The 6,000-nt window shown below is 49.6% G+C and overlaps 1 pseudogene; it reads right to left on the bottom strand.

Annotated features, from left to right (window-relative positions):
- Positions 1 to 3,197: 3,197 nt before the first annotated feature.
- Positions 3,198 to 3,576, bottom strand: LOC118979194 (60S ribosomal protein L31-like; annotated as a pseudogene).
- Positions 3,577 to 6,000: the final 2,424 nt, after the last annotated feature.

Here is a 6,000-nt window from a genome sequence, read left to right on the forward strand (position 1 = left end):
AACAACCTGGGCTCCAAAACCCTTCTGTAGAGGCAGAGTCCAGCTGAGAACTCTGGCCTGCCCGCTCCTAACCCCTGGGCTTAGAATCTCCTGCCCTTTGGGAAATGAAGAACCTGAATATTGCCAGGGCCACACACACACACACACACACACACACACACACANAATCGACCAAAGCAACCGGTGCACTGAAACCCCTGGGTGTGACATGGCCTCGACAGCTCAGCTTTCTTCACTTGGGCCCCTGGCAACTGGCAGCCGACGGGCCCCTTGCGGGAACAACCTGGGCTCAAAAACCCTTCTGTAGAGGGAGAGTCCAGCTGAGAACTCTGGCCTGGCCGCTCCTAACCCCTGGGCTTAGAATCTCCTGCCCTTTGGGAAATGAAGAACCTGAATATTGCCAGGGCCACACACACACACACACACACACACACTCCCTTATACCTGTGACTAAACTGTGTGTAGGAATTGTCATTCAGGGCACAAAACTATAATCGATATCAGCTGGGGCCCAATAAGAAATACTGCACAATCAAGTTGAGTGACTTAATGAGACTTTGATAAAGGATTTACTTAAAGATTATTTATTTATTTACTTATTTATTAGTTTTAGAGAGGGGAGGGGAAGGAGAAAAAGAGGGCTGCCATTTGTTACTGTGCAATTGTATGTCTACATTCCTCTTTTGTAAAACAGCTTACAGGTTAAAAAAAAAGGCTGCACAATATTATTCATTTGCATTTACTCATATTTAAAACCAATTTAGACTGGCTTGGCTATCAAGGAAATTCACTGATTTTTATTATGCTGTAGCAACTCAACATAAAAAATACATCGAACTGAGAAGCCGGCAAATAACGTTGCCACCAGCATGGGAAATCCTATAAAGATTCCAGAAACCTAAGCTGATATCACGGTAACTCCAACAGTGATGTCAAATGTAAACACACCCACCAGGTGTTCTTCTGCCATGTGAGTCTGTAGACATTGGGATTTCCTACCCAAGGCTGTATTCACTGGAGCCAGCTTTAGCAAGGGTGAAAAGTTCAAACAGTAAGGAACAATGCAGAACAGGGCTTTGAAGTCTCCACATCTCATCTTCTTTTCTCTTTTCTTATTGTAATTGGTATTTTCTGACATAGTGGCTCATTTGGCCTCTTCATACCTCGGGGTTTACAAAGCAAACTTGTAAGAAACTACTGCAGTATTTTTGAGTTATGTCTTAGTTAATTTTTGAGATTTGCTACTGGAGCCTAAGTACTAAAAAAAAGTCGTATGAAATATGATGTGACTTTGTTATTATTGTCTGATTACATTTACAAGAAACCTTTACAAAAGGCAAAACCACAGAGAGGGAACCCCCCTTCCGGGTTGCCCTGGAGCTGGGGGCAAGAGCAGGAATTAGTGCAAAAAAAGGAACAGGGACCTTTCTTGGGGCCTGGAAGTGTTCCAGCAGGAGTGTGGTGATATTTGCACTGCACAGCTGCCTGTTGGTACCAAAAGCCATCGAACTCTATGCTAACAATAGTATCTAAATTATAGCTCAGTGGAGGGGTAATTCTCCTGTGACTCCCGCTTCCCTCAAAGTAAAGGCAAAGTCTTTGTCATAGCCCCGAAGCCCTGGATGATCTGACCTCTTCCCTGCCTGTCTTCCCTCGCTTACCTGCTCTGGGTTTGTGGGCCTCCTCACTCGTCTTTTCATCATACCACCTACCTGCCACCTCAGGACCTTTGCACTGGCTCTTACCTTTACCGGCAACGCTCTTCTCCCAGGTACAGGTGTGACTCTCACATCCTTCAGGTGTTTGTTCCGATGCTATCTCCTAAGAGAAGCCTTCCCAGACCACCCTATTTAAATGACAACCCTCCAATTCATTCTCCCTCACTCCCTATTCCCCTCCACAATTTTATTTCTTTTTTTATTGCATTTATTGGTGGTGGGGGGTGACACTGGTTATCAAAATTATACAGGTTTCAGGTATACCACTCTACAACACATCATCTGTACTCCACGTCGTATGTCCACCACTCCAAGTCAAGTCTCATTTACCCTCCTCTACCTCCCCATTCACCCCTTTCCCTGTCCATTACCTCACTGTTATCCTTTGCGCATGCATTTTGCTTTCTCTTTTTTCTCAACCCCTCCAGCCTCCCCTCACCACCATTTTATTTTGCTTCGTGGCACTTATTGTCATCTGACCTGCTATACATTATCCTTATTTACTGTGTTCACTGTTCATCCCTGTCCACCCTCTCCCCACCACCTACCCCTGCCTTCAACTAGACTAAAGCTCCAAAAGGTCTGGGTCCCGGTTTTTTTCACAGCCGTATCCCTGGCTTTAGCCCTGGGACAGGGCCTCCATATACATTTGCTGAAGAAATGAGCGACAGCACTGCGGGCGTGTGTCTGAGCCCCTGGCCACTGAAGGAGCAGGCTGGCTGGGGCACGAGCCTGGGGCACAAGCCTGGGGCACGAGCCGGGGCCATGAGCCAGGGCCTTGGTCCACCTCCTCTGTGCAAGGCCCCGCAGGTAGGAGAGGGCGGTGGTGGCTATGGGCGCAAGGGTGACTAAGACAGAGTTCTTGCTTTTGGACACACCTGTCTCATCTCACGTGCAGTCTCCAGGAAAATCTGTTAAAGGGCCTGAGGGCTGAGAAGCAGAGGAGACACACTTGAGACCCTGAGGGCCCGGCAGGAAGCCAGGATGTCTAGTATCTCCCTCTGACCACCAGGCCCAGCCCTGGAGACAGGGAATCCCGCCCCAGCCCAGCCTCGTTTCACACGAATGCCCAGCTCTGGCGCAGTGCCCAGCCCTGAGCTGGGTGGCTGGGAACACAGGGGCTGACCTTTTGGGGCTTCTGTTCCAGTGGGGAAGACTCACAAACTGGAGGTCTGTGGTCACACACCTGGGTCAGTCTGAGAGGGTCAGAGTGGGCTTCCCAGGGGAGGGAACTTTTGAGATCAGCAGGACTAGTAGGACCCATGGAAGACGGAGAAACGTGAAAGGGAGGAAAGGGAAATGTGTGTGAGCAGAGGGAAAGGAAGGCATGGTCCTAGACCCAAAAGAGGTTCAACGTGGCAGATCCTCCCCTAACCCAGGGGTTCTCCAGTGGGGTGATTTTGCCCCCCGGGGTTCACTTGGCAATGTCTGCAGATTTTTTTTGTGTGTAGTTTTATACCTTGATTTCACAACCAGCACTTAGTCTTCATTCACATTAACTGTCTGTGGATGTCAAAAAGTGGTGACCGGTACAACGCATGAATCACCAATGTATAGAGCTTCTCTGGTGAATCTCCATCCTCATTACATTTTCTGGACAATCGCCCCTGGGTACCACATGGGGCCTTCCTACTCCCTAGGCCCAGGTGGTTTTGTTGAACCTGCCGTCTATGTGGACATTGGGGGTTCCCATCTCCTTCTTGGCCAATTTCCACATCTCTCTGAGTACCCGGGGAGCACGCTCCTGCAAATCCTCTGCATGGATGCGTTCGTGAATGTGGACAGTGTGTTCTCTGGTCACCACCTCACCGATGGCTGGACATCCCTTCTTCTCTCCACCCCTTTCTGCAGGAGCCATCATGCTGGGCCCAAGCTGTAAAAGTGGTAGGATGCAGAGGCCAGGGATGTTGTCACACAACCTATTGTACCACTCACGGGACAGCCCCCGGCGACAAGAATTATCGAACCCAAAATATCAATGGTGCCAAGGCTGAGAAATGCTAATCTACTCTGAGGAAGAATCAGACCAGACAAGGCCTTGACCTGCTAAGTAGTTTATACTTTATCCCGAAGGCAAAGCGATAAGGACTGGAAAGTTTGAAGCAGACACGAAATGAGAGATGATCTGGTTGTGTCTAGAAGCTCAGGGCCGTCTGGGTGGGCTGAGTCTTAGTCTCTCGGAGCCGCCACCACCCAGCCACCCAATAATCAATGTGAATTCAGAGGAAGAAAACTTCCTTTGAGCAACACACGGAAGCCCCTGAAGGCAAACTCTGAGTCTTCATCCCAGCTCTGATTCAAAATATTTCTTGACCTGCCTCAGGGACACAGGCTCAGGCTGAGGTTGTGACAGGATGCTGACCAGGTGTATTACACATCATCACATGGTCCTCACCCTGTGTCCTGCCCCTCTCGACTCCCTCAGCCCCTAGCGCAGACTTTTGTCACCACCCCAGCCATCTAGAAAGGTAACTCTGTTTTGACCTCAGTCTCCTCTCCCACTTCTCTGAAGGCAGGAACACGACCGGATCCATCTTTGTGGTCTGTCCTGGCTCAGTCCCTCCATTTACCACTGGGGGTATGAAGCCCCAAAGAGGGAAAGGACTTGCTCAAGGTCTTGACAGTTGGGTTCATCCTCCCCGTCCCTAGTCCTCTCCCCTGTGCTGGTGTTGACATCCCAGTGGGGGTGTCCACAGCATCTTGCTGTCACTCCATTGGTTCCCCAAAGGCTCAAAGGCTCAAAGGCTACTGAACTGCGCAGTATGTATGCTCTGCAGCTTCAGTTTAGTTGAGGAGGTGGTGTGTCAGAAGTCATCGGCACCTGGACTGACTCCCCCATGAGACTAGTTTATGCTAAAAGTGCACCCTGGACCTGACCACCTTGGGTCAGCAATGTCCGGTATTTCTACATGGGGTGGGTCCGAAACTGGGTGACTTTCTGCAAGTATCTTACCTTGATCTGACTGTTCCCGGGATTCCTATCTGTAAAATGGGTCTGCGGGTCTCCACAGGTGTGCCCTGACCCACAGTGACTACCTACCTTCTGCAGAGCTAGAAACCTCCCAAGGAATCATCGCCTACACAGCAGGACGCCACCCACACTAAGTGCGAGCTTGAATGCCACGCCACTCACTCTAAGAACGGTTTTGGGATCTGGAGCTTTTGAGTCAAGAACCCAGGACATTTGGGTACAAGTCGTGCTCCTTGGTGCCACTCAGCAAAGAGTGGAGCGACCACAGGCACGAGCCTGTAGGGGACCCAGCGTGCAGCAAGGCCCTGCCACCAGCACTGCCTGGCTTCCCAGGGAGCCCCCTGCATGGGGTTCTGAGGAAAGGGGCAGGACATGACTTGTGGAAGGCCCTCTGCATGGGGAAGAACCCCACCTCTGCCTTTGTACCTGACCAGCGCCTCTTCTGGGCCATGGGCTGCACCCCTGACTTCTGGACTTCTCAACATATTCCTTTTAATTAACCTCTGACCCTCACTGTACTTTGAAACATTGTAGCATGGTATGCATGGCTATTCTAATTTTTCAAATTTCTCCTAAATCGGTAGAAGTCCATACATAAGGGTAAATCTCAGGATAATACAAGCTATGGTCTCCTAGATGGGCATACGGCCACCAATGGTGTTGGCCGGTCGAGTCTTCATTGACATAGTGGAAAAGGGGCTACAGACGCCTCACGGGGTTTTCTCCCCCACGGCACTTCTGACCACGGACGCCAGGTTATCTCACCTCGGAGGGAAGGCTGTGGTTGGCCCGAGTTAAAAGTGCTGAGGGCGTGGAAACTATATATGTCCCCAGAGGTTATTCAAGGGTGTGGGGCCAGGTATGCGGATTTGGAAATTTCCTTTGAGACTACCTCCTACTGCGCTGGAGAACAATGTCTGATTTCTTTCTGTGTGTTCTCATGCGTGAGCTAGAATAGGAGGAAGGTTGATCTGAGAGCTTCAGGTTACATTTTGACTATGTGCTAGAGAGCACTTGACCTATTCATAGACTCTTTCGCTTTCTTGTTTCCTTCACAAAAAAACACTTCATTTCTATACCCGATGACCGTACTCTGGAACTTGTCGTCATCCAGGTCTGCTGACTTACCAGAAATCTCCAATTCAGTCCTTCCACTCTCTGACCACAACCCCTTAACCAGTTACTGGCTCACCATCTTGTTCTCTGATCTCGTGGGAACTTGTAATTCTAGGACCCTTTTACTATATATTTACCTACCAGGTGTTTTGGGTTTTTTTCCTTCCAAAATTCACCCTTTCCTTCCAGCTATGA

Source organism: Sturnira hondurensis, unplaced genomic scaffold (assembly GCF_014824575.4).
Source record: "Sturnira hondurensis isolate 20B ecotype Veracruz unplaced genomic scaffold, ASM1482457v3 Scaffold0022215, whole genome shotgun sequence".
In the NCBI taxonomy this organism is placed as follows: Eukaryota; Metazoa; Chordata; class Mammalia; order Chiroptera; family Phyllostomidae; genus Sturnira; species Sturnira hondurensis.